The sequence below is a fragment of the Aulostomus chinensis genome, chromosome 24 (assembly GCF_037954235.1).
Source record: "Aulostomus chinensis isolate RoL2024-O1b breed Wild chromosome 24, RoL_Achi_v1.0, whole genome shotgun sequence".
Lineage (NCBI taxonomy): Eukaryota > Metazoa > Chordata > Actinopteri > Syngnathiformes > Aulostomidae > Aulostomus > Aulostomus chinensis.
Window position 1 is genome coordinate 14,490,602 of NC_141343.1, and position 14,817 is coordinate 14,505,418.

Here is a 14,817-nt window from a genome sequence, read left to right on the forward strand (position 1 = left end):
GAGACTTAACGAAAGAAGAAGCAAAAACTTTGTCAAAAAGGTATCCCAATGTTAAATGGGATGTTTTTAAACATGCAGGAATCCTGAGCTTTTCACCGCTTCTGGGCGACTTAGACCAACATCGCTGAAATGAAATGAAGATGTGGAATGAAAGGAGGATGTTTGGGTTTGCATTCATCATCTTGATTGCATTCTGGACAGGTGATCCTATTTTCAGTAGATTGGACTACATCTCTGATAACAGGCTCCCAGAGATGTTACAGTGTTCTGGATCATTGATCCAGGAAACCTATTTTTGGCAATGAAACCGTGTGAGTGGAGATTGATTATCCTGTGTTCATCTTCTGTACCGCTTCTTTGGCTGAGTCACCTTCATTCCTCCATATAATAGCTCCCCATCCTCATTCATCCAGATACGGCCGTCCTCCAGGGACGACTTCCATCACGACCGCTCCGTTGCCTGTCGACCACCAACGTGCCAGGTCCCAGCTGCTCCTCTATCCAGACCTGAGCTCCCCTTTGACACTGGGGGTATTTTAACGTTGTTTATTGAGGGTGAGATCTATTAAAACATGAGGAAAGAAAAAGAGTCGGGAGTGTTGGTGGTGTTTGCAGTTCTGCTCTGAGGCACGTCGGGTATGAAGCCGTGCTGTCTGGACTCTTTTAGTGTTGTTGGTAATCCTGTGTGTTGGCAGTTGTTCTGGAAATCAAGTGAGCATCAAGAGCTTCTAAGAACCACTGGCCCGAGAGAGATTAACAGCTAGAACTCTCCAGCAGGAGAAGGCAGCACAATGCTATGTATAGGATGCACCATGATTATTTAATAGGGTTTTGACGCTGATTCAAACTCCTTCGCCCACACAATCTTTGTGTGGAGCAGAACCTTGGCGCTCGGCTCTGCTGGAAAGTGTCTGGGAGTTTTGAGTCATCGGGTGGAAGGAGACGCTGGGGTGGCAGAGGGCGTCTGAGAGATCAGCGGCGGAGGAAAGAAGAAAATGAGCAAGTTTATGAATGAGAGTGTGAGCGAAACCGATACTATTATTGAAGAGGTGATGGCTTTCTATTTGTAATTTTTTGATAGTTTAAATAGAATCAAAATCCCAGCATTATCCTCCTCAGCCCGCACTGACCTTTCCCTCGTCATTGCTTTTCCTGCACATTTACTCAAACTGACAATCTGACTCAGTTTTAGCCAATCCGGCCTTTCAGTTGCAGATATTGCCTCATGATCGCCTCGCTGGATATCTCCAGTGTCCAAGATCAGACAACATAATGAGGACGTCATTTCCACAGAAGGGGACCAGAAGACGTCCTTTTATCGCTGGGAAATGGCTGTTAGTTGTCCCGTTGAACGGAGATGAACACTTTGAGTGATTATGGCTCATTATCGTGTTTGTTTTTATTATCAAGATAATAACCTGTTACGAGACAATTCTCTTAAAGTTAGCTATTGACAACAAGTCAGTTCGTAGTTATCTCGTGACAATGACATTTGTTTATCTTAACATACCACAACCAAAGAAAGAGATCCCATTATATTGAAAAATGAGTCTTAACTGAATGAATTAGTTTTCCTCGTCTCATGAAAGTCAATATAAGTTAATGATTCACTTTGTCACACCCTTGGTTACCTCTCAAAATAACCAGATAAAATCCTGTCATCACGCAACAATGGCATAAAAAATATACTTGGAGGTAGAACCTCCCAGCAAAAGGGTTGTGGGTTCAAGTCCGCCAGCCAGCCAGGGCCTTTCTGTGCTTTTCTTCTGCTTGGGTACTCCGGGTTCCTCCCAGGTGCCATAAATATGCTTGTTAGGTTGAGTGGATTACCCCTCGGTGCGAATGTGAGTGCCTTGTCTGTCTAAGTGGCCCCGTGCTGGACTGTGACCTGTCTGTGTAAGCGGTTCATGATGGATGTACTCAACCTGTCTTGGCTTCTGCCATTTGGCCGTCTGACCCTGCGTGTGGATCCGGCGTTGTCCTTGTCCGTTTCCTTTTCTGACTGAGCCCATCCGACTGAGCTCCCCATTATCATGACAAATCTGTGAGGTCGCCGACACTGCAAGAGCGTCCGGACATTTCAGCTGCTGTCTCACTGCAAACCTGAACTTAGTACCTCAAGTAGCTGCATGCAAATGTCAGCTGGGCCGGACAGAAAACCGACTTGGCCGTGCAGCTGCGCTTAGACACAAACAAGTAAAGGCTCCCGAAGGTTCGGGAGAACAAAAAGTTGTCAAGCAGTTCACTCCATCCTTTCTCCCTCGCTGAAGGTGTGACATTAATTAGGCTGCTATGTCTCATTACCGAGACAAACACGCTTCCCATCCCCATTAGCTCTGATGTCTGTTGCCCAAGTTGTGGTGCAGTCTGTAAACTCTAATGATTAATCCAGGTGCTGATGATGTCAATAATCCACCAGTTTCATCCAGATAAAGACAGAATACTGAACTGTACGTCTGTGCTTGTTCATCACCTGCCTGTTACTCCCCTGACAAATGCTACTGACGGTTATTGCATCAATCTCTCATCCCTCCATCTCTGCGCATTAACGAGCTACCATGGTTTTCTTGCTGCATCAGTCAGGTCTTGATATCATCCACAAATCGTAAAATGAATTAAATTACCATCTTCAGAAGCATAATTGATTTTTCTGTCCTTATTTAATCTGAACAATGAGCTGGATTCAGAAGCAGGGAAAAGGGTTTCTGATGAACGGTGTTGAAACATTTGTCAGTGAAACAAACAAATTTGGACACGATTCTGTAACAACCACAACAATCTGCGCACCTGAGTACCTGCGTTGGTGTGTGGTTTGACTTTTGGGTGCAAGATACTTGGCATTTTTAAGCCAGGGCGTGTGAATTCACGGATCGCATTCCTAACGTTAGCAATGCTGGTTAGCATGCTAATAACCATGACATTAAAGAAACAAAACAAAACAGAACAAGAAATCAATATTCAGTCCGAAAATGTTTGATCTGCAACCAAAAACCCTCATGCCTCCACGCCTGTGACAGCGGCGGGCCACAGACTTTGATTTCAGGTTGTCTGCCCGCTGTCATGAAAGCAAAACCTCAGGAGCACCGTCAGAGGACATCTCCAGATTTAGCACAAATGTCCACTGAGACTCCAGGACGAAGTGAAAGGCTTTTGCTGGTCAAAGGTCAAGGTTGCTACATATGCACGCAAAGTCTGTCCCATTCTTTGTCATGTGATATTTATGCAGGAATGAAAAATTCCTTCAAATTCCCCGCAGATGGCCACTGGGGTTTTGATCATTAAAGGTCAAAGGTCACTGTAACTTCACATGAGGGCAAAATTTATCTCACTATTGTTTAGGCGACATCTCGAGGGATTTTTTTTTTTTCATTTCTGGCATAAATTCGCTAGGACGCAAGGATGAACTGAGAAGACTTTGGCTACGGTCACCCCTCATGAACGCAGACTCTGTGGAACGCCTTGAGGGAACTTCTTTCTGGAAAGGTGACCTGACAAGGTTTTGGTGGTCAAAGGTCACCATGATAGGCCTTGACTACAACTGCAATGCCATATTTGTAGTTTTTTTTCCATAAAAGTTTTGCCTCCCCTTCCCAAAAAATGAAAAATGTTGAATTACATATGTTATGAATTATGAAATAAGAACTTGCATAGCTAGAAAAATGACTGCAGTAAATCTGCACTGTTGAAGAGCAGTTCTGGACTTGTGTGTCCACACACCTTTTTTTTCCACATTCCTATTTTGTTGTTAGGTATAATTATCAAGATCTCCATCCTGACTGATCCCCCGCTGGAAGAAAATGAGAGGAACCCTTGGAAGTTTAGTTTTAACAAGGATGCCCTGCCCTTGACTGTCACAGCAAAGTGAACGTTCCACTTCTCCTCTCTCCAATTAGTCTGAAAGTGTTCCTCCGCTCAGGACATGGAGGGAGATTTATCTCTCTACCTGTCACAGCGGTGCTTCTGGTTATTGGGGAATGAGCAATCGCAGTAGCCGTGGGAGGATGGTGGTCATTTATATGTTTAATTTGCGTGTGCACGGGAAGGTATGCAGATGAACATGAAAGTGCTGCATCTGTAGATCAAGATGCCATTAGTTGGCAATCTTGTTCCCAAGGGTGCAACATTTCTGAGAGGGTCCTGCTCAAATTTCAGCCGTGAAATGAGTGTAGCCGTACACCCTGGGATGCGCAGCTCATTAAAAGGCCTATGATAAGTTCCTATCAAGGGATCTTGAGCACACGTGTCCCTTTTGTAGGCTCAAACTAGCGGAGGGAAAGCTGATTGGAATAAACAAGCTGATTTAGCTTGGAGGGCATTTGGTTTTACTCCCTTAGTAAAGGAACAAGAAGACGGTTACACTTAAGGAACTACACTAGTTAGCTTAGCATTAACATTAGATATGTCAGCGAAACCATGTAGCTTCCATATCAGCTTGACATTCATCCAAGAAGCAATGAGACCTTGATCGCCGATGTTGTTCCTCTTTTATTTTGCTGATCAGCGGCTCAGTTTAATTTGTCGGCCGGGCTGAAACGGTGTGTTGAGGCCTCCTCATTGTGCATGCTGTGTGTATCATTGTGTGTATCACACAGCGCCTGCAATGTGGAGGCTGAGACACACAAACCTCATCACATGCAGTAAAATATCCTCACATTACTATGCGTGCTTGCAGTGATGATAGGCTTTCGTCATATTTTCTGATTTGCACATTAACTGACTTTCCATCTGAGTCAAGTAGATTTCACTTTGTCTGCAGGTCCTCCCTCTGACCCTCTCCACCTGCAACCTCCAAACAAGTGGGTGGTCTCACGTCTGTTCCTCTGTGGCAACACAGAAAAACGGAAGCTATCTTTGGTGGTGCTTATTATCTACTGCAGCGCTTTTGCGCCGCAGTGACACCCGAGAGCTGGAGCAGCATAATGACCTGTGTAAGATCATTCTTTAGAGCTACACGGTTGACAAGCCATACAAGGCTGTTGTAGTTATTAGGGAGAGAGGAAAAAAAGTCATCTCATGTTGCGGAAAAGCCAAATTATGCTTCCTATTTGGAGTTGGAACCTACCGAGCTGTTAAGGTTGAGAGCTACCAAAGCGCTTGAAGTAATCAATAAAGTACTGATGCCACTTTTAGAGGGACAACTTTCACTTCAGCACAATGTGCCCAATTAGCTCAAAAGCTAATGTCCCTCTCCATCCAGCTGCCATGCATTCTCATTTCGATTTTATTTTTACCTCCCGAGTTCCACTTGCGAAGCCAACTCTGCCCATTCAATCAGTTGCAAGCTAATTAGCTTTGTGTGGAGCTAGCCAATTGTGCAGGGAACACGCCTTAGCTTGTGGCTAATAGGCGCACCAGTGGCACGAGGGAGTGTCGACCTGCAGTCAAGTTTGTGTGTGTTGGGTTGGTTTTGACTTAAGTGTTGAGATTAAAGGTGAAGGAGAGTGACTTTGGGTATGTGCTTGTAGATGGAGACAGCAAATCACATAAAACCTTTCCTAAGTTTGCAACCACTTAAGGCGTCTTTTACGCCTTTCATGAGAGAAGATGCTCAAGCAGTAGATGGAAAGGCTTCAGTTCCCCTAACCAGCTGTTCCCGCATCACTCGCCTTCCTGGATATTCCCACTATAACTTTGCCTGCGTCTCTGCAGAAGGAGAATCGTGTCCACTCCTTGCTGGCACCCGAGAACAATTGCGACTTATCCAACTGAAGGTAATTTGTCAAGACCTTATTTTCCGTTGGCAGACGGCCAGAACAACGGGCCAAGCTTTTGTGTTTCTGGGGTTTCTACCACTGCTCTGTCTGTTACAACTTTACTTCCTTTACCATGATCTTCAGACAGAAATACACACTTTATATCCCGGTTCACTCAACTCAACACCTTGATGGAAACAGCTCTAATTAGCATCTCCTCTTTTGCGGCATTTCTAGAATTGGTAACGTGTTAGAGAACCTGTGCAGGCAGAGATGGCTCATTCTTACAGGAGTGAAAGCGCAGATTGATTTCCATTTCTAACAATAATCCATCACAAATTCTTAACATTGGACCTTTAAGTACAGAGATGGAGGATGAAAGACAGATAAGTAGAGAAGAGGAAACAGATCGGAGCTTCACCTCGGCCATTTTAGATGGGGCAAATCCCAACCTGGCCTTGAGTAGGGAGGTCTCACACACACACACACACATACACACCTCTACTCACTCACTGCCTACAGGCATGCACATAAACATGTATTGAAAAAAATAGCGGCACACACATGCAAACATACATCAGTGCCCAAGACACACACACACACACACACACACACACACACACACACACTCGGAGGCAAATGATTCATTATTCAGTGAAGGTTGACTGGGGTTGTGGAAATTCTCTGGCACCGGTCCACCCCACGCTCCATTTAACACATCTGAATGAGTTATAAGCTGAGTAAATGGACAGAGCAGTCACCTTTCTAAGCAGGCGGTGGACAATATTCAAAAAGGAGGATGCGCTAGATTACGCACAGGTCCCAGGTCAGTAGACTTTATTAAAGCTACAGCCCCAAACAAGTCGCGTGTTGTCTTAGGTCTCCTATTTTTGAAATGTATGTTTCTGACCAATGCAGCAGTTCTCAAATCAGACATTTCAGATCAGAAAACTTGTATATGGCTGATTTAGGCCAAGTTTACAAAAGTCAGACCCACGGGGGGGTGGCCCGGTGGGAAATTATGTCAAGATCCCAGTTGGGTTTTTTTTTATCTGCTGTTTGCAGGGATGGAGTGAGACAATTCAGGGGCTTCACTCAAACCTACACCAGCTCCCGAGGGTTTATTTGTCCTACGGCGGCAGCAGTTGTAGCAAGCTGGCGAAGCATATTGCTAACAACAATCCTGTTGGACAACTGCTGAAAGCTTGTGTAATTGTATATACTTTATATCTTGAGCCCCTTTCCCACCAGCCAAAAAAACCACTCCTACTAGCATCTGGATTTTGTCGACAGCTTTCGTGAAGTAGACACAAGAATTCATCGGCTCCGGCTCCGACCAGCTTTGACAGAACACAAATCCAGGGGGACAATTTCGGTCCGGCTTTCTACCTCGGAACCACACACGACCAGCGGTCCGAGCTCGAGTATCAACGATACGCATGAGGTAAAGGAAGCTGCTGATAACCTTTGTCTCGTCACTGTGCTCCATACGACTGCTTTGAGTACAGCTACCAAAGAACATACGCTCCCTAAAGACGAAGATCCAGAGCTTGTAAAGGGACAATCGCAACCTTTTATGGTGAATAATGTAGAAATAACAAGTAGCCTTTAAGAATAACTTTTACAAAAGGAAAGTATTTCGGAATTACAACGCGACTCCAACTGCAAATGGGATCGATCGGTTTTTGAAAGCGGGTTTAAAGAAACCTGCATGTACACTGTTGTTTGCACCAGGGTATTTTCATGCCATTGTTAGGAAAGAGTAGAAAGGGCATTAATGGAAGAAAGTTTTTATTTTTTATTCAAACTTTTTGAAAAATGGATGTACTGCAGTGGAACCAGGCCAAGAGTTCAGCACCCAGAGAAAAAAAGGGTTCACAAAAATGTGTCGCTGGTCTCAAACATTTGTCTGAAAAATGGCTTTTTTGGCGTGAGAATGTTGGGAATATCTGGCTTATGGACATTGAGGGTGATAATTCTTTCTGTCAGTCAGTTAGTTGTGTCGGGACCAGATCCTAGTCTCCTAAAGGTATGGAACGCTTGTGAAAACATATGAAACATGTACAGGACCCAACTCTCTAGAGAACTCTTTTCTGAACCCTGTACTTGGGGGGAAATGTTCCTGGAGCACCTGGTTGATCCCTTTGGATCTTGTCTTCTTATTTGTCCCTACAGCTTTTGTCTCGGTTGGTTTTCCTTCTGTCTTCTTCTGGTCTCCCTCTCAAAATTTCATAAAATCTGTAATCACAAATGGGACCTGAACAGGGAACGCCTCCCACCTTCCTTTCCCCCCTCTTTCTTTCCTCACCTTCACCTCTTCTCATCTCCCTCCTTTGCCCCTTTCGCCTCTCCAAGGATTCTGATCCACCATTTGGGGAAGGGGGAAAAAAAGGAACACAAACGGAAAATCTGCAGCACCTGCTTTTACAAAATGGCTGCAGAGTGAGGAGTCATTTTTGGAAATGCAGGTGATATTTAACATCAGGATGTAAAATTACCGCACTGGAGGAGGAAGTCATAAGAGTGGAGACATCTGTTTTGACAGTTGAAGCGTGAATAAAAACCTTTTAGCATAAACACCACTCATAAATATTTTCTCTCCTCTTCTTTCTCACTGTCTTCTTTCTCTCTCTTTGCCTGGTTGTGCATCTCATCCCCTTTCCCATCCTTCCTCCCCTCCTCTTCATCTCTCTCCCCTCACTGTGGTAATGAATACTGAATCAGTCAGAGACAGACGGTGCGTGGGGTCTTCCCGGAGGAGGGATAAAAACACACACGCAGCGAACAAACACACACTCTCTCTCTCCCAGACATATGCCCGAGCGAGAAACCCTCTGTTACCATACGAACGCACACATGCACACGAGGACGCCCACTGAGATGATTGTTACGCCGATAAATTCTGACAGTGCAATTTTCCTTATCTGTAATCTGCAGTCACTGAGTCTCGAATAGCTTCTTTATACATGGCTGAAGCCGTGGGGGATGCTCTGAAAATACAGAACACACACACACACACACACGAAGGCTAGGGATGCATTCAGAAAAGAATATGTGATAGTGAAAGATTTTTATAACTCCCGTACTTATGCTTCATAAAAGGTCCAGCCCAAGCGTACCAGGAGTGACTGGAGATGAAATGCACTCATTGTCTGAGGGAAGTGAGGAGTTGTGAGGGTGCTGGGCTACGTGGCGACGTGGGCAGAGTTTGCAGTGTGACGGGAGGGGTTGAAAATTTCAAAAACCTTCACAGTTCTTGCTTCAATCAATCCATCCATTTTCTACCTCTTATCCTGTGAAGGGTGGTGGTGGTGGGGTGGAGCCTATCCCAGCAGCCTTCACCCTGGAGGAGTCACCAGTCCATGGCAGGGCCAACACATATAGACAGACAACCATTGGCTCTCCCAGCCACACCTACGGTCAATTTAGAGTCTGGATTAACCTGGTCCCCTCTTGATGTCTTTGGACTGTGGAGGAAGCTGGAGTACCAGAGAGAACCCACACAGGAACAGGGAGAACATGGAGACTCACACAGAAAGACCCTGTGCTCCAGCCGGGGCTTGAACCTAGAACCACTGACCACTGTGCCGCCCTCAATCAATAGCAAATCAAGCTAAAGCAGTTTTGAACTCTGGGCTGCTGGTTCAGTTCTTGTCTGGTTTGGCATCCGTACTGGTTGCCTCGGAACCTGGCTGAGGGTACGCATCCTGGTTGCTGCATGAGCACCTCCTCCTGGTGGGAATAGCATGATCCTACCAAATGCTAGGCCCCACTGGTTGCACTTCTCCTGGCCAGGTGAGAAATGCGCCCAAAGACTCCGCATGTGACAGAGGAGGCACATTGGCGTCAACTTACTCAGCTTTACAAGTTGTTTGTTGTGACCCCCGGTTTAGGCGGAGTTAGGATTAAGAAAAGAATGATTTGGGTTTGAATGACTGTTTTGATAAAAACACACGTCCCGTCAAAACCGCCTCTTTGCTTGGTAGCCTCGGACATGAGTCTTCCACAGCATCCACTGCTCCCTCCACCTCCGTGTATGGGTTTTCTTACCTTTTACCTTATGCAACTTCCTACTTTCCTGGGGTCATAATTAGTACAGCCACTAGATGGCATCTGTCTTTTATGATTGTCATTTGTGACCTCTGGCGGTTCCTCCCGGTAGGACAGTCTTGAACCGCAGTGCACAACTAGGATAAAGGAAAGTAAACTCGATATAGTATTAAATAACCTATCCATGCCTGATAGAGGTTCATCAGCTCCTTGGCATTGTTGAATGTTCTGTTTGAGGTCACACTACAATAGCAGCAGTGGTGCGTGATTGTTGCGGAGACCGTTTTAAATGAGAGAGGACAGGATGGAAGATCTTTTTGTCAAGCCAATTATCATTTCAATGCAGAATTCTCTTTGAATTTTGTCATAAAATGTAAGCCTTATTGGTTTTTATGGAAATTAGTTCTCAAGCCGCATCATTATCTAACATTATCAAACTAATATTGATGTAATTGTGTCACCCGAGAGGCAAACAGGAAGGATCAGTCAGGTCAAAGGAAATCTGCAAAGACGTTTCTGACAATTTCCACTCATAAAGTCCTTATTAACTCAAACACAATTAGCTCCTCAGTGCAAAGTTTGAACCCGTCTCTTTCTCTGCCATATTTGGCAAGCGGCTGACTTTTGCATTTCTCATACTTCCAAAACTGTTTTGACATGTTTTGATTTGATTGTCAGCCCTTCAGGCAAGATGGAGTTCTGATAGGCATGATATTTGTGAGAGGAGAGAAAGTGGTTTCAGCTTGATCCCACTCAGTCCGCCTGAGTCACGCTACGGCGGAGATGTAGCCACTGGACCCGATCGCGGCTACACTTGACAATTATTTTGATCCCAGCAGAAGCTTCTCTCCCTGCTCTGCTCTTCTAAAAATATGTGTCCAGTCTATTTTTTTTTTTTTTTTTTGACAGAGGCTGCGTCAAAGCTGCACATTGAGTGAGTCAGACATACAAACGGCATCGCCTGTCACACTCTGGATTTTGTAACTCATGACATCACCAGGTGAGCTGGTCCTGGTCCCTCCACTGTGTGGTTGTTCCATAGAGGGGGAGGGAGGCCAAACCTGGTAGTATTTAGATTTTGGATGAAGTAGCAGACTAATGAAGTACTTTGGCGAAAATGGAATTTCCTTCGTCCACTAAGTGGTGCTAGAATACACTCATTTCCAAAAGATTGTTGCTCCATATCGCATCACCACGGTGACATTGCATGATTGTTCCATCAGGGTTACTTCCTGTAACCACTAGGTGGCACTGTGACTCAGCTTTTATATCTCTACATGCCTGGACTGCCATCAGAGACTTGTAGCTTGGTAAAAGAGTGTGACGCTGTTGGCAGAGTGGAGTTGATGTGGGGAAATACGATAAACGCTGTTTCAGGAAAAGTCTTCACGGTGACGCATCATTAGGTTGTTGAGGTGTTTCTGGCCGCATCAGAGATGGATCTGGTCGACCCACTAGGAGGAGAATATCAGAGTAAAAAAAAACATTTAACTTACTGACACCACCAGGTGGCGGTATGACTCATCTGGCCCTTACGATGGTGGGTTCTTCATTGGCTCATGGCACACCCCTCCAGCAAATTTAGTGAAAATAGTCAGATAGTTTGTGATTAAACCTGCTGGCAAACGGCAGCACGTTAAACTGAATTCCAAAATCACCACATCACATAAAACGTTCTGAAGTGACTCTGGTGGTGTTTGAAAGATGGAACAAAACATGTCCCAGCTGTAGCTCGATGAAGACGTTCTACGAAATGTGGAACGCAACTGGGTCGTCTGAACGTTGGGGCAACTTTGGTGTCAATTTTCACTCCAGGTAGCTGTTGGTCGTTCCAGTTCTGTTCTGACTCGATCCTCCCCAGTTCCATGGGAACACATGCAGTATTTCCCTGGTCTGGTCCTCCTCTAAACTTACCCTAAAATTGGTCCTGTAGTTTTGCATAATCCCTACGGACCAAAACCTTCACCTGCTTGGCGGAGGTAAAACTCGCTGTGGAGGTCACATTGAAAGGTAGACTGTGATTGTTGCTGAGGTGATAATAGAAGACGGGATGAATCGGCTCGTAAAGCCCATTTCACACTTTCTTTGACATAAACAATGAATGACTTACGTGGATTATTTGCTGTTATGAATTCTTATCCGGCCCCACGCAGGGACACAGAAGATGCAGAGATAAACAGAAAGGACAAGCAGATGAAGAAACGTCAGGGTAATTTTTAGGGTGAAGTGAAGGAAGATGGAGTGGAAGAGGAAACAAAGCGAGGGCGGACCAGAGGAAGATAGAAAGACGGGGAGATTAATGGCAGTGAAGAGGCAGAAATCAAAAAGGGGGAGGATGACGAGGAAGGAGTGCTGAGATTTAGAGCTGTCAAGTGAAAGCGGCATGCGAATAATAAAATGATTTGCAGATGACGGACCGATAGGTATGAAAGAAGAGGAATGCATGAAAAATGTGAGAGCAAACTATCCGTCCCCAAAAAACCCAGAAGAGGGGTATTTTATTCCACATTTCCTTGAATTAATGTTGCTGTACTGGGACTGGAAAGATAGAGCAGAGATATGATCTAGTTGCCTGGAAACTACCACCTTGATCACTAAACCTGCGTGTTTCTTTCAATTTTTCAAAATTTGTATCTTTATTTCCTGTATGACCTCTCTTTTAAAATCTTTTTCCCTGCGACTTTCATTTGCTGTTGTTCTGTAACCCAGCCCCTCTGTTCCTTTTTATTATGTCCTATTGTGCATTGATGTGTCCATAGTTTCCCCCACAAGTATCTCAAAGTTTTAATTGGACGGCTGCTCTTTTCGCTCCAATACTCCTTCGTCTTTATTTACTGCTAACACATAGAAGTTTCACCCTCCTCATCCTCCTCTTCCTCATCTGAGTTTATACCCACTTTTCTCCCGAAGAGACGAGTTGGAAGCTCACGTCGTGTAAACATTAGCAGAATCATTTTTGAAATTCCATTTTGAAGAACTTGAATGGCACGTTGTCATGCAGGTTATTGTCAAGCGCTAAAGAACAAGACGCGCTGTTCTTGACTCCTTTTTTGCAGCTCAGAACGCCCGACGTTCTCCGAGCAGAGCCGTCCCCTTCAAATGGAACAAGTGCGTGTTTGCTGGGTGGAGAGCTCTGCTGTGCTCCGATTGCTTTTTCTCTGCAACATTGATTGCTTCAAGTCTTCTCTCGGTCGCACACACCTGCGCGCCATTCAAGGGTTCGGATCGGCCCAAAGCAATGTAAGAGTGCCGCAGCACATCCCCACAGCGCAAGTAAAACATCCTGATTCTGACAGCTTGAACAGGAAGGCAGGGTTCCTCTAAGTTGCTCAGGCTGCACATTTTGAAGAGTACATCCAGGTCGGCCATCAAGGTGTAGTGGTTGGCTGCAGACCTGACATCTTTGCCCATCACTCCTTCGCGTGAAGAGCGCAACAAACCCCGAACGCTTGTTCTGTGCCCCATAATTCATAACTCATTCAAACAACTGAATCTGCACTGCTTAGCTCATTGTCATAAATACTGTCCACATTGTGTTGTTTTTCTGACGCCAGAAACACGCCCTCGAAAAAGTGGTATCAACATCTCGCTGAAAAAAAAGGGCCAAGAATGTCCCGACATCTCGCTACAAAAACGGTCTGTTCATGTCACCAGAAACGACAACACGCTAGGTTTTGTCGGCAGGAAACTGGCTGCGGACGCGCCGACATCTTACTAAACACCACTGGGTTTTGTTGCTGAATCCATGGCGACAAATATCCCGATGTCTCTCCTGGTTCACGGTTACGTGGTCATGATTTGACGTTTGTACCGCAACCCCACCTCACCCTTTTACACCACATATTTACCTTCGGGCTGTAGGAAATCAGACGGACGGATTATCATCAAGAATTAACATGCGTGTGTTTGTGTGCCTGCATTTGAGCCATTGAGTCAATACATGAATCTTCATCTATTAGCACTGAGGCCGGCCTGTCGGTTTAACAAATGTCTCTCATTCTGCATTTAAAATCTGTTCGTTTGTACTTCTTCAATCCCTCACTCTTTCATTTTCTCTCTCTCTCAAGCGCACTCTCACTCTGTCACACACACGCACACACACACACACACCCACGGGCACATGCTTGAATGCCCTCTCCGCTGTCATCGACTGACTCATGTGGGCTGTTTGGACTTGGACTCATGCATGTTTATGAATGCAATTTGAGTCACACACACTCACACGCACGCTCTCACTCACACTTAAACACACACACACACACACAGGACCAGGATAATACATTCAGGCGGGTTAAAAAGGTGAGAGAAGAGGCTGTGAGAGAATATTATCATCCATGGTCAAGGCTCAAGTAGGTTGTCACACACAAACACACACACTGTCTCACACACATACACCGTCGCACACAGATGCTGGTTTAAAAGGGTGTAACTGGCAAGTCTGACAGAATATTATCTGCTATGGTCAAGGCCCAGCAGCTTAACATGCACAATCGCGCTCACACTTGCGCGCACACACAGACACACACACACACACACACACACACACACACACACACACACTTGTACATAAGGCGCCTCTGTCCTTAATGCAGTGTTTTTTTCATTAGGAGTCAGTCAGTGGAGGCAATTACACGGGTCATCCTGGATTTTAATGGAGAAATAATGGAAAGCAGAGACAGAGCAGAGGAACTGTAGAGATCGAGGGAGGAGACGATGACAACGAGAACATGGAGGAGGCAATGAGATCGAGAGGAATAATAAACAGAATGTGTCTGTCGCAGTCGAGCACAACAAGGGTGTGTGTGTGTGTGTGTGTGTGTGTGTGTGTGTGTGTGTGTGTGTGTGTGTGAAGTCCTGCAGATTCAAATGTGTGTGTTGTATTGCTTAAATACAGAAGCAAGCGACCTATAATGCACTGATTCGTTGTGTCAAATAAGAAGAGTTCCTCAGTCATTTGACATGGTGGCCAAAACCATTCAATCATCTTGACGTGCTCTACTTTTTCCGGCGGATTTAAATTGTGAATGAAGCGGTGAAATGTTTGATCTTGTGTTTTGTTTTCATCACCACATCC

General features: G+C 45.2%; 1 protein-coding gene across 10 annotated transcripts in view; it reads left to right on the forward strand.

Moving 5' to 3' along the window:
* Positions 1-14,817, forward strand: part of htr2cl1 (5-hydroxytryptamine (serotonin) receptor 2C, G protein-coupled-like 1) — a 125,688-nt gene that overhangs the window by 36,154 nt on the left and 74,717 nt on the right. The window contains exon 3 of one of the 10 annotated variants that reach the window (XM_086197364.1): positions 6,987-7,137. The exons of the other annotated variants lie outside the window; for them this stretch is intronic. The gene's annotated coding sequence lies outside the window, so the exon portion shown is untranslated. The remainder of the gene's footprint in view (positions 1-6,986; positions 7,138-14,817) is intronic. 10 annotated transcript variants of the gene reach the window in all.